We start from the raw sequence: 13,036 nt of genomic DNA, 5'->3' as shown, positions 1-13,036 counted from the left end.
AACGGTCCAATTCAATGGCTGACTCCGTATTTAGACGTCACCTTAGATTCTTTAGAAACTAGTTTGCCCAGCACGCACACTTCACACTATCCATATCGGAAATCTTTCCATTTAAGCACAAACCCGCTATCATAACGACGGGAATATTTAACCTTACACACACAACACAATCAAGGAAACTACGTTAACGCGTCTCATTTGAATTTTTAGTACCCGCATTGCTATTTATAAAGCATTAAATTTCACTAGATATGATAACTTAGCAGTCGTCACTAGCCAATGAATTCTACAAAACAGGACGATCTATTTTTTTTTAATACCAGCACGACAAAGTGACCCCACTGTACCTGATGGTAAGTGAAATTGGTTCCAATAGAATGACGAGAGATGATTAGCCCTCGACAGTCGATACAATTATGCCGGCCTGTTGGAACCGGGTATACACAGCCTGATCCGGGAACACAACACGGTGGTCGGTTAATGGTCGCTATCCGGAGGGATACAAAATATATCCTACCACCATCTATTTATTTTTTTAAAGGAGCAATTAAACAGACCTCAATACTTATACACAAAAATGAAATATTGACAACGAATTAAATACTGTAATGAATAATTTCTTACTCAAATTCACGGCCAATAAAATTAACAATTTACTTCACTGATAACTTCACATTACCATAATTTGATAAAGTACTTAATTTTAAACAATCTTTACATCAGCTTATTAATTTCAACGATAAACTTAAAAACAAGCCCAGTGAAAATAATGCGGCATTATCCAAACTTTCATTCTCAAGACTACAAAGTCCACGGCGAAATTCAGTCAAAACTATCTTCAAGCCAGTCGTAATCACCCGTGAATGATAAATGTAGAGTTTGCGAATAAAAAAAAATCTAGAAGATTCTGGAATTGTGTATTAAAATCGATTAGCAAAAGATACTCAAAAATATTATACCAATTTGATGACTGCCACGGTGGCGTAGTTGTACTACATGCGCGGTACAGCAGCGTTTTGAGGTCCTGGTTTTAAATCCCGGGTCGGGCAAAGTGATATTTGCGTTTCTCTACTCACTATCAGCCCGGGGTCCGCAATTTGTGCCCGATATGGCGATAGGCTCGCCCCCTATCACGTCATGGGACGGAAAACACTTGGCGAAAAGTGGGTGCCCGGATTGCGCCTCTACATACCTTACCCTTTGAGAATAAATACGCGATGTGTGTTTTGTTTGTTTTGATGACTCATTATAAATCGATGAAATCAGGAGTTGCCAAAGAAATTCCCAATCTCTTTTACGCTATCATAATCCCTCTAATACCGACCATCTTCCCCCATTTTCGACTATATTCCAGTTAAAGATTAAGTCCTAGATTTTTCCGTAACTTCTTATTTATGGCAACCATGCGTACATCAGATCTGTGCCACCCACAACATTTTCTTAAAGCAAAACTGTCATTTCCACGTAAAACACGCCCAAAATAACAACATCGACAACAGAAAGTGCCACTTAGTGTTGATTTCTTCCGCATAGATGATACGAATCCTAGATGCTTGAAAGTATTTCTGTCAATTGCAACTATTTTGATCAGTAGCTTGCCATAGAAAGGCCCTATATCAAAATTGGTTGGGGGCCCTTCAGTTCAGTGCGAACTTTTGGACGCCTGCTTAGTTTTAATGTAGGTATGGGCCAAGAGGGGCCCCACAGCTCGGGACCTCGTATCATCACTGACACTGATACGGCGGTAGCTACGCCCCTGATTTTGATGTTTGTTATATTAAACTTCAAAATTGTAAGGCTTGTGAGAGATTGAAAAAAAAAAGAAAAAAATATATTTTGTTAACAAGTATTGGTTACATTTCATTTAAAAGTATAAAGTCTCCTTTTATACAAAATATTATTAGAGATTAACATCGCAAAGACGGATATCATATTTATAAATCATTAATAAAATAATATTCATTACCGATCTTTCATCCAATTGTTAATCTGACCAAATTAATTTCACCTATACCTTTAATACCATCAACATACGTCAGAAAACATTTGCAAACATAGCTAAAACATTGAAACAGTATTTAAAACTCCTTAAATTACATTACATTGAATAAAAAAAACGAATGCAAGTAATGTCAGCTTCAGTTGCACAGTGAAGGTGCGTTCCTCAGTAGCACCGAGTCGGAACGGCTGGCTCCAGTTACATTCTTCTATTACCACCGCAATACTTATTCGAAGTTATTCATATCAAAAACTTTGTGTTTAGCTAAAATTGTATTCCCGTACTTCCAATGGTGTAAAGCTAGCACAAGCATACTTTAATACAATAAAGGCCCAACAGGCGTGTAAACCTCATATTGTTGACACAATTGCCTTGCGAAGGGCTATCTCGAAAATTAGGGCAGTGAGAGCCACAATAAATTTATTTTAAACTTTAAATTATGTCTCAAAATATGATTGGTGAAGGGTGAAATTTTCCAAAAGGGAACTCATCACATATAGGTACTAATATGCATAAATATGGTGTGCAAATCGTTCTTATGATAATTACATATCGCATCAATTTCGTAAAGGAATCCGGAAGGAGTCGGATTATACGGACCCTTCACCACGGTCCCATACCAATGAATAGCGAACATGATGTTTTTTTTTTGACACTTGTAATAACAAATATGACTACAATAGTATGTAGTATAGTAGGCTTTCTTGTGTGGAGCAATAATTTCAAAAGCAGTAATGAGGCGTGGTGTGCGCGCATATGAATTGTTTTTATGAATTTTTATCTAGGGCTGGTAGTGGTCTACGTGTGTCGCGTTCCGGGTTCAGCCTGTGAAAGTGCAAGGCGGCTTAATTGTGTCGATTAACGAGGAGTAATCATCTCCTCAGTCCACATTCTATTGGACCCCATATTCTACCATCAGGGGCAGAAAAGTCACTTAACCGTGCACGTATAAATATATATATAATGTGGAGAAACCGCGGGTAAAAGCTAGTCATAAATACAGGCCAATTAAAATTAATCACAACAATCATCTAAAGTCCAAACCACAATGTAATGTTGAACTTATGACAACCTACATAAAGTGATATGGGGAATGCCCAGCCAAGTTGCAGTCAATTTAAGCCCCATGACATATCTTAATAATTTTATATTCTCTATTTGCAGAGATGACACAAGCAACCAGTACAAACAACCGTAAAATCCTAGTTAAACAGTATACTGATGCGTTAAGTAAACATGATGCAAAAAAAGAAATGTTATCTTGAATACATTAGTTACATGCTAAATAGAGAATTTCTACGCTATAATAATAATATCAGCCCTGTATTATATACTGCCCCACTGCTAGGCACGGGCCTCCTTTACCGATAGGGATGAGGCCTGAATCCACCACGTTGGCCTAATGCGGATTGGCAGACTTCACATTTCACACCCTCAAATTTCTATTAGAGAACTTCTCAGGTATGTAGATTTCATCACGAAGTTTTCTTCACTGACAAAGCATGTGGTATGCGTGATGAGCGTATCTTTAAATTTAACCAACGGGCTTTGGTCTCGGCAGTCCGTTCCACTCCTCTCCTAGGCTATAGCCACTTTTCTACATTGCAGAGGTTAAAATCATTAAGCTTTCGTTCATATATATATAAAGTAAAAACCAACTCCCAATAAATTATCTATTGTTGATTTTAGAAAGATATGAAGTAGTAGTAGTAGATGGGCACAGGCATAGATATAAGCACTAAGCAGAAATCAGCATTCTGAAGATATCGATAAGTTCATTACATAATACAAACTAAAATTTAAATTGTCCTTATACTTCGGATACGAGCCTTTATTAGTTGTTAAAGCGCCTACAAAAATAATTCAGGATAACTTTACTCTTAAACAATGACTATTACTAATAACTGTTACATCACCGATCATCAAAACCATAACACAAACAATAACCCCGACAGTTTATTTACGCATACGCGCAAATTAAATTCCGCGAACATTTACCGCAATTGCAAATTATGCGGCGGAATTTAAAACGGTGCCATCCGGGAATCGCACAAAAGCGTACCCGTCAAACCGTACGCTCGCCGGGTCGCGTTCCGCATCCGCGCACCGCAGCCGTGGGAAGCGATAGACAGCATGAGGCAAATCCGCATGCAACTTTACCTCATTGTTTTGTTATGTTTGTTTGTTTTGCTGACCTCATTTCGATACACACACACACACACACACATGCACACAACACGCGTTTTATCCCCGAAGGGGTAGACAGCGGCGCAACTGGTGTACCGACTTTTTCCATTATATCTATCATATAATTATATTTATCATTTTCATTTCTCAATTTCGTCCCGTGATGTGATAGGAGCCTATCAACAGACATTTCGATTTATTTTTATTGCAACTGAATGAGATAAGCATGCCGATCGCCTAATGGTAACTTCGTAAAATTACACCATACAGAGCTTTGAATTAATAAAGTATGGTATTTCAATGCGCTCTTCACCCAATTTTATGATATATTTAATCTCCCATGGTTTCGCTTACTGATAAGGGCTGCAGTAAAGAATTCTCAATTATTTGGTTGTACTGACTCATAGCGGCATCACGGCTATTGATTTCGAAGACTAGGATAACAGAAGGCGAAGAGGATGACGTCATCAAACTATAGTACGCCAAGTGAGACAGTTATACTTCGTATACTAGATGTAGTATACCCATGGTTATCTAAAGTAAACATAAACGACCACATTTATTCTATCTAACATAATTATTCTTTGCTTAAAGATCTGTTATTGTCATTCAATATACTTTTATCAAACGAAAACCCAGCTGACTCAAAACTAGTTCTGACACAATCCTTACAATCTTGTACTCAATCTTATCAATGATAACTTATCACCAGGCATGTTTCATTTGTCAGCAATTTTTTGCAGATGACTTAAGAAACGCAAGTTGCACTAGGGATATTAGTTTAGTGGCTCCTCTACACATTGGCCATTGTGCAAACTCATGGCCAACGTGTGGCCGTGATCATCAGTCTACCAACAAACCTCCTGTACTTTTTATCTATATTAAAACATCGACATCAAACAGATCTTACGCCAATATGTGCACCAATACTCAAATACCAATGACCACAAATATCCCTATGTTGTCCACACGTATTGGCCAAGGCCATTAGCACCGTGATTCGCAAAAATATTAGCTATTAGAGACTATTTCCGCCCTCATTCCTACCACTGCAACTCCTAAAGGTAAGATTGTTTGTGACACGCATTTTGTCACCAAACTGTGAAGCTTAGTCCCCGGGTACACTAATCTGTCATTTCGCAACGAAATTAATTAAATAAACAGAAAGGACACAGTCGGAAAAATTACTAGTCGGCTTCTCTCCATAGCAAAGACCAGTGAATAGCAACCATAATTCTGTCGTCAGCTGTTTTGCATTATAAGTGGTTTCGATAAGACATGCACCAAACTGCGTTCCTGTCGCGTTATCTGGCGTCGGAAATTTCAAATATTTACTCGGGAATTCTTAACGTTGCTTTCTTACAAGCTTGAATTTGATGGATCCTCATTCATTGACTATATTACTGATCATGTTTTCTTTTTAAAGGATGAATGTGTGATCCGTTATAGAACCAAGAATAGGAGATTATAAATGTCTAACATTCGCGTAAATATAAGTATTCCTTAAGTTCATAAACCTCGAACTAAACCATTGACTTTTGCATAATACATTACTCCACCTTTATCAGGTCAGCTATCCGTAATGCGTCATAAATTCTTTTGTTATTAACTCTTGTATGGGAATTAATTGAGTTGCAATAAAAACGTGAGAAATGTACGCTAAGAACAGTCATCCATTGTTTAGCAAATTGTATGTCTTCTAACTGTTCTGCTATTACCGTAATGGCAAACATAATTACTATGTCATACTTATAATTCACTCCGGTGACGTGCTTTACATTGTTATTTGTGTCCATTTTGTTGATTTATTTTAGATTATACACGTCACTTCTAATCGGCATTTTCAGAAATTATCCCAATCGCTTTTTTGATCTATCTCAAAATAGACCAATAAGAACAAAGTTTTTCTGGCATACTTAAAAATGTTATTTTAATCGGTTCATTCTCGGATCGGATTGAAGGTTGAGATTGAGATTGTTTATTGAAAACGGCTGTAAATAATATGCATTAATAGACGTAAAGAGACTTTCACGCTACAAAAGTCCTTAAAACCCTGTACCGACCCATATCGTCATTTGCACGACACCAGCGCCATCTATTTCAAGAATGTAATTAAAAAAACTCTTAATTTACCATGGGAGCAAATTATCGGTATAAAAAGTAGCCTATATTTTAATCCAGGATATGATCTATCCGAGCGCAAAACTTCATTAAAATCCGTTCAGCTGTTTCTGCGTTTACTTCTAACAAACATTTTCACAAACTTTCGCATTTATATTATTTTCAAATAAATAAAAATTTACCTCCGTAACTATGTTTCCGGCATAAAACACGGAATGTAACACTCAGAAATATACGTTTCAATAAGTAAAAGAACTTTCAGAATCCAGGAAGTTCCAAAGAATACAACGTTCAAGCAAACAAAAACTTTTGTGAATTAAAGTTTATTTTTCTTCTATACTGCAAGTCTGTATTACCAAGTTCAATGTACTATAAGTAATTATAAATATTTACAATTTTAATTTAATCAAACAAAACATTTTATTTTCAAGTACATTGTATTATCTGTTTTGTACGTCTTATTAAAACAAATATACATCTCGACATAAGTAATACATTACGTAATTCAGTCTTTAAATACATAAGGCAATGGGATACATTTTCCTTGTGCATAACTTGTTAATAAATTGGCCTAGATTACCTTTAACGCCAATAATGAACTGCAAAACAATTCATACACATAGAGAAATATGCATCAAAGTCAATTATAACGAAATACAGCCGGATACGAAACAAAGTTCTGAAACCAAACCACAATCAGATAATTCTGTCCCACCGCCGCCTTATCTTATGGCATTCGACCTAGAAAGTTTGTATTAACAACATTTCTAAATACATTGACCAAAAGTGTTGTCAGATGAGGAAAGTTTCGTTATAAACTCTTGTTATAGTCAATGGTTGTTTATGGTCAGTTCGCTCTCTAGTCTTTGGTCATTCGGTTCCGTTGACATACGGACAACCTTTATGAACAGTTACTCACACAAGTAGTTAACAAATTCAAAACATCAAATCGTATTTTGTGTTCTAGACAATCTATTCTTTCTTCGAGAAGAAGCGGCGATAGCCTAGTTGGGTGTGGAACGGTCTGCCAAGACGAATATCCGCAGGTTCAAATCCCAAGGGCACACACCTCTGACTTTTCTAAAAAATCATGTGTGTATTCTTTGTGAATTTATTGTTCGCTTTAACGGTGAAGGAAAACATCGTGAGGAAATCTGCACATCCGAGAAGTTCTCTATAGGAATTTCGAACGTGTGTGAAGTCTACCAATCCGCACTAGGCCAGCGTGGTGGACTAAGGTCTAATCCCTCTCAGTAGTAGAGGAGGCCGATATGGCCGAGGCCGAGGGCTGATATTATATTCTTTCTTCACAAAAATAAAAAGAGGTTTAGTTTTACTTCACACAAATAATGTTTTTAATTGACCTGAACGTGTACAGGCGATTTGAGGTTTGAATTTGTTCAAGCACATATGTGCCTGACTGTACATAAAATGTTTAGAGAAATTTAAGGTAAGTATAAATTAAGAACGTAAATAGCGGTATACCATTAGTGTCTCACGGTAGACTACTCCGTTGTGGTCTCGGGCTCCATCCCCTGAACAGACAGTGATATTGAGTTTTTTTTTTGTTATTAACCCAAAATTTGACAAAAATGGGCAATTCGATGACACACTTCCACGTATCACTTACCAAAATAATGTCTTTCTATACTCCAATGAGTCTTTTCAATAAACCTATGCATGTCCGAACAAGCATTCGAATTTCGAATTCTTTCGAATTTCATTCTAATATTGGCCGTTATTTTTAAATTCCATCCGACTATTTCTTTTTACCCGCCATTGACCCAATTGTCGTCATCCCCATTTCCCATAGAAATGGAATCGACGCACACTAATCCCGCGTTATCAACTCATCTCGCAATCTCAATGTGGTGACACATCGCACGGTCCGGAACGAAACCGCGACGAATTCGACAAAATGGCTAAATCGTTTCTTCTTATGAGTGGATATCGCGATTATCAATTACAAATGGTATAAACATTAGTGTCCTGGTAGTGTAGTTGTATTACGACAGCAGTGCTGGGGTCTCGCGTTCGATTTCCGGAGTCGGGCAGTCGAATTGGGGATTTCTGCTTAATATCAAACCGGAATCTGGAATTGTGTTTAGTTATTGGCAAGACGCGCGCCACATATTACGAGAGGCCTAACATAGCTGGCCAAATGTGGGTATAATACCACTGCCTATTCCTAAAAAGGGAAATGCGTGATACAATATACAAGTAAAACTATTTCTCTGACAGACACTAATATACTATTAAACTACCCTCTACTATTACTTCACCACAAACATGTAATCAGTGAGACGGTACGTCTCCGCGAAAAGAGTTCTCCGACGCGCGTGCTCGAGTGCTGACAACTGGTATAGGTTAGTCGGACGCGTGGGCCGGATCCAGGCAATGTTTCATTTATAGGGGGTCATTATCGAATAACAGAGGGCTACATTATTGCTAGCCTTTTATAGGAAATATAATTTTTACGCTGTATTCTTAATGCTTTATAAGTGAAAAAGTACGTATCCTAGACAAAGATAATTTATAAGTCTCAGAAACTTGTGTTCGAATATACCTGGATATTCGGACTATTTAGCCGAATTCACGCAATCATTATTGCTGATATCTTCCATCAGAGCGAATCTGAATTCATGGCCTTGGCTGGCATTTATTGGGTACATAAATCCACTTTTAATTCTATACTGTGATTTGTTAATATCTGTAGTCTAATATTGACATTATTGTTTATTAATTAAGTTTCACTGTCCGTGTAAATTAATTTATAATAAATAAATAATATGGGCTAGTGAAGTCATAAATATTGAATTGTGCTGTCTTTGACATGATGGTTGTTTTTATACTTGTTTAGAAAGAAGCATATAATATCGTAAAGTCTAGGACATATTCACGTAGTATTATGATCCTTTTCTTTACACCTATCACGAATTTTCTAAAGTTTAATCCACCAAAATCTTCACTTTAAAAATATTCTTCTACCAAATGAAAAAATGTTAATGCCATCGACAAAATATTATATTTATTTATTGGTTAAGGATTGCTAAAGAAGTTTACAATTATCGTTTAAATTATTAAAAAACATAACCTAATATTTTACTAAACAATAAACAAACTTGATTATTAACTCCTTCCTCGACTCAGAGGGGCGGGGCACACCATACGTTCCCTAAATCCGTCCATCTTGCTAATTATTCGCTAGAATCTCAACCTCCTTGTTAAACATAGACAAAAAGCGGTTCTACTAAAAATGTTTCTGTGAAGGTTTAAATGCCTGCTATTATACAATCTGTATTTACTGAGAAATAAAAATACGCTAATCGTCGACAGATGTCATCTGGAGAGTGTTTGCGCACAAACAACATGCTGATATCACTTCAAACTACATTTATTTATATTTGTCGAGTTTTATTATGCTGTAAGCTATGTTAAATCAAAAAATACAGAAGCCTTTTAAAAGTAATATGAAACTGAAAAACATACAAACATTATGACGTCACAGCACTGTTAGTTTTGAACACGATGACGAAATTTGTCATAGAGATAGATGCGGATTATTTACATTTTATATTAATAATGATTGACGAAGTTATCACAACAAACAATTATAGGAAATACATCATGACGTACGATACTGTCGACATCTGTCGTGCATGCCATCGTCCTGGTGAATCGATCAATGTGATTTCTGGTTATTCCTATCTTACTAAGGCGAGTATTTGCAAAGACGCAACTTTGTAGCCAAGATCATACACCAGCCAATGGCTCTTCGGCATGGCCCTGTGCAAGCGCGTCGCCAAGGGGGCCGCTGCCAAATACCTCAGTTCGAATCCCTAAGCACCGGTGGCTTGCATCTTGAACCTCGCCATCGGAGAGTGATCCATTTTATTTATACTTTTATATGCATATATATTTTTAAAATGTAAACAAAAATATTTATAATTAAGAGAATTATAATAAAATATTATAATAAATACTTACCAAGACGATCAGCTCGGTGTTGCGGAAAAATCACCTTAAAAAAAAACATAGTATGTAGTATATTCGATTATTTTTTTTACCGAAAAGAGAGAATTAAATGTGACATGCTCATTTACAATTATGAAGGCACATTTTTGATCAAACCCAAAGTAATATACCCCAGTATGCTCCCACAAATCCGTACCATAAACGATTATATTCGTTCCTATCCTGAAATTGTTAAAAGCGACTACAATCCGACATTAGAATTACAACGCTCCCAATAAAATAAATCCAAGAATCCAAAAGCCTGGTAAACATGCCAGTCCTGGTGCTGGCGGCCTGGCGCGTCCCGGTGGCCCATTTACGCCAGACGTGAACGGAAATGACGGCCTGCCGGCTCTTCCGAAGTGTGGACTGCATTCGCACAACTATAACACCATGTGACGGAAATTAAACTTAGTTTGTTTGTGAATTATATGCGGAACAATTGTTGCAGGTATGACGTAACAACCCATTTTTCGTTTGGGTTGCATTCAGAAACTTATAAATATAATAAATTTATGAAGACCGGAGTTAGACTAAACCATTCTAAATTAAAAAAATTGTGAAGGTTTTTTTTTTAGAAGCAAGCATTATCATTTGATAAATATTTCGTAAAATCAATGCATAGCTTCGGCTTTATTGGAATGTAAGTAAAATAATTATCCACTACTTCCTTACAAAATATCCATAAAAACTGAAATAGTTATTTTGATGGCAGTCATATGAACTAGAGCCATCTATCGGCGATTCACTAAACGTATTTTCAATCAGAATAATATTATGTTGTCTTTAAATACATACAAAATAATAGTATATATCCAGTATTATAACAATAAATACTAAAAACAATAAAATTGACGACATAACATTCTATTTAATATAATAAAATTATAAAACCTTCTTTAACCAATACTCAAAAATTACACAAAAAACACACATAATTATACGTAAATCTTTATTCAGATCAACAAAAAAATAATATTACGTCAAGTGTATAAAATAGAAGATTATGTAAACGGCAGCCTTGTCCCGCGGGATATGCCGGTAGCGCCGCAGCTGCCTGCATCACATGCCGGCGAAATGGAACACTATTTACAGTTTTAATTTCTACCTCTTTGGACTTAATTAACTTTTTTCCGACTATGGCAGCAAGGGAAAATTATTTTTGCAAGCTATGCATGTAACAATGCTATAATCTGGATTAGAAAATTCGAGCTATGATTTAAAAAGGTTCTCAGCTTTTAACAAAACATCAAAATGCTACCAGCTACATAATGTAAAGTAATATAAAATAACTTTTTTGTGATGGTAGTATCCTAATGAAAATAAATGTCTAAATATAATTTTTAATATATAATATATTTTGCACTACATAACCTATCTTATCAAAATTCAAAAATCAATATTCCCTTTTCACTAGTGTTTTCCACATAAAACAACAATAATAAATACCTAAAACTAAACTGAAAAAAAATATGTGTTCAAATGTTAAGAAAAAGATCCCTATATGTTAAACTGCTGTTTATTATTATTATTTACTAGGAGTTGCTTTTAGCTTCAACCCTGTGAAAAGCTTTTCCTGTCACAAAGTCCCTAAAACAACACCAGCGCCATCTATTTAAAAAAAAAAAACATTTTTTCCCATAGAAGTAAATTACCAGGCTAAAAAGTAGCCTGTGTGTTAATCCAGGACTTGGTCTACTAATATATCAAATTTCATCCAAATCCATTCAGTTGTTTTCTAACAAACATCCAAATATTTTTAAAAATGTTTGCAATTATAATAATAGTAAAAAGTAAATTAAACCTAAAGTTACAATAAGTTTATACTTATTTTTTTAGTGTCCTAAGGCTGAGAAACTAGGTGTTGGGTTTAATTCTTAAGTTACCTTCTTGTACATGACCATATATTTTTTGAAAAACTTACAAAAAAAGAGGTTCTCAAATTGTGTATATGTTTACTTTTGTATATATGTTAATTTTTGAATTGGTTTTGGGACCTGGCAAAGATAATCTTATGATTTATTAATGAGTTTGATTGTTTTATTACATGATAAAGTTTTTAATGAAAAAAATAATTCAAATTAGCTTGAAAAAGTCTACTAGAATTTCAATTTGGAGCTCATATAATAAAAAAAAGAATTACCATCTAACCACTGTATTATATGTAAAAAAAGTAACCATCTAAAAATAATTGCTACCACCTATTATGAATGTTGTTTTACTAATAAGAAACTAGATTATTCTTCAGTGCCATGGCCTAGTTTTTAGGCTAGAAACTGAGATATTATATAGAAAAAACCACAGGTAAAATATTGTATTATAAGTGACACTAATTAATGAAAACTATTTATTTAAATTCAAGAAATATTGTATACATAATAATAATAATTAATAAAAAATGTCAATATTAATAAACTTATTATTTTAAGTATGCTAACCTGTGCTAGAAATTTTTGATTGTACTCAAATTATAATATATGAGGATGATAAACTTTTAACTGTATTGTAAGGTGAAGTACATATTAAAACTGTATGTAAAACATAAATATTTGACTATACTGTAAAATCAACTTTCTTAGTATTGATTTAAGTATTAACAAATATACAATTTGATAAACTCATCATTTTGTACATGTACTGTAAAATTTGTATCAAAGTATTTTTAAAAACATTTTTAACATACTAGGTCACCTGACTTCATTAAATTATAATATG

General features: G+C 35.0%; 1 protein-coding gene across 2 annotated transcripts in view; it reads right to left on the bottom strand.

Moving 5' to 3' along the window:
• Positions 1-13,036, bottom strand: part of LOC115453125 (focal adhesion kinase 1) — a 244,513-nt gene that overhangs the window by 230,898 nt on the left and 579 nt on the right. For both annotated transcript variants that reach the window (XM_037441537.1, XM_037441542.1), the window contains exon 2: positions 10,295-10,328. The gene's annotated coding sequence lies outside the window, so the exon portion shown is untranslated. The remainder of the gene's footprint in view (positions 1-10,294; positions 10,329-13,036) is intronic.

Source organism: Manduca sexta, chromosome 4 (assembly GCF_014839805.1).
Source record: "Manduca sexta isolate Smith_Timp_Sample1 chromosome 4, JHU_Msex_v1.0, whole genome shotgun sequence".
Taxonomy (NCBI): Eukaryota; Metazoa; Arthropoda; class Insecta; order Lepidoptera; family Sphingidae; genus Manduca; species Manduca sexta.
The sequence above is the reverse complement of the archived record's forward strand: the minus strand, read 5'-3'. Positions and strand labels throughout refer to the sequence as shown.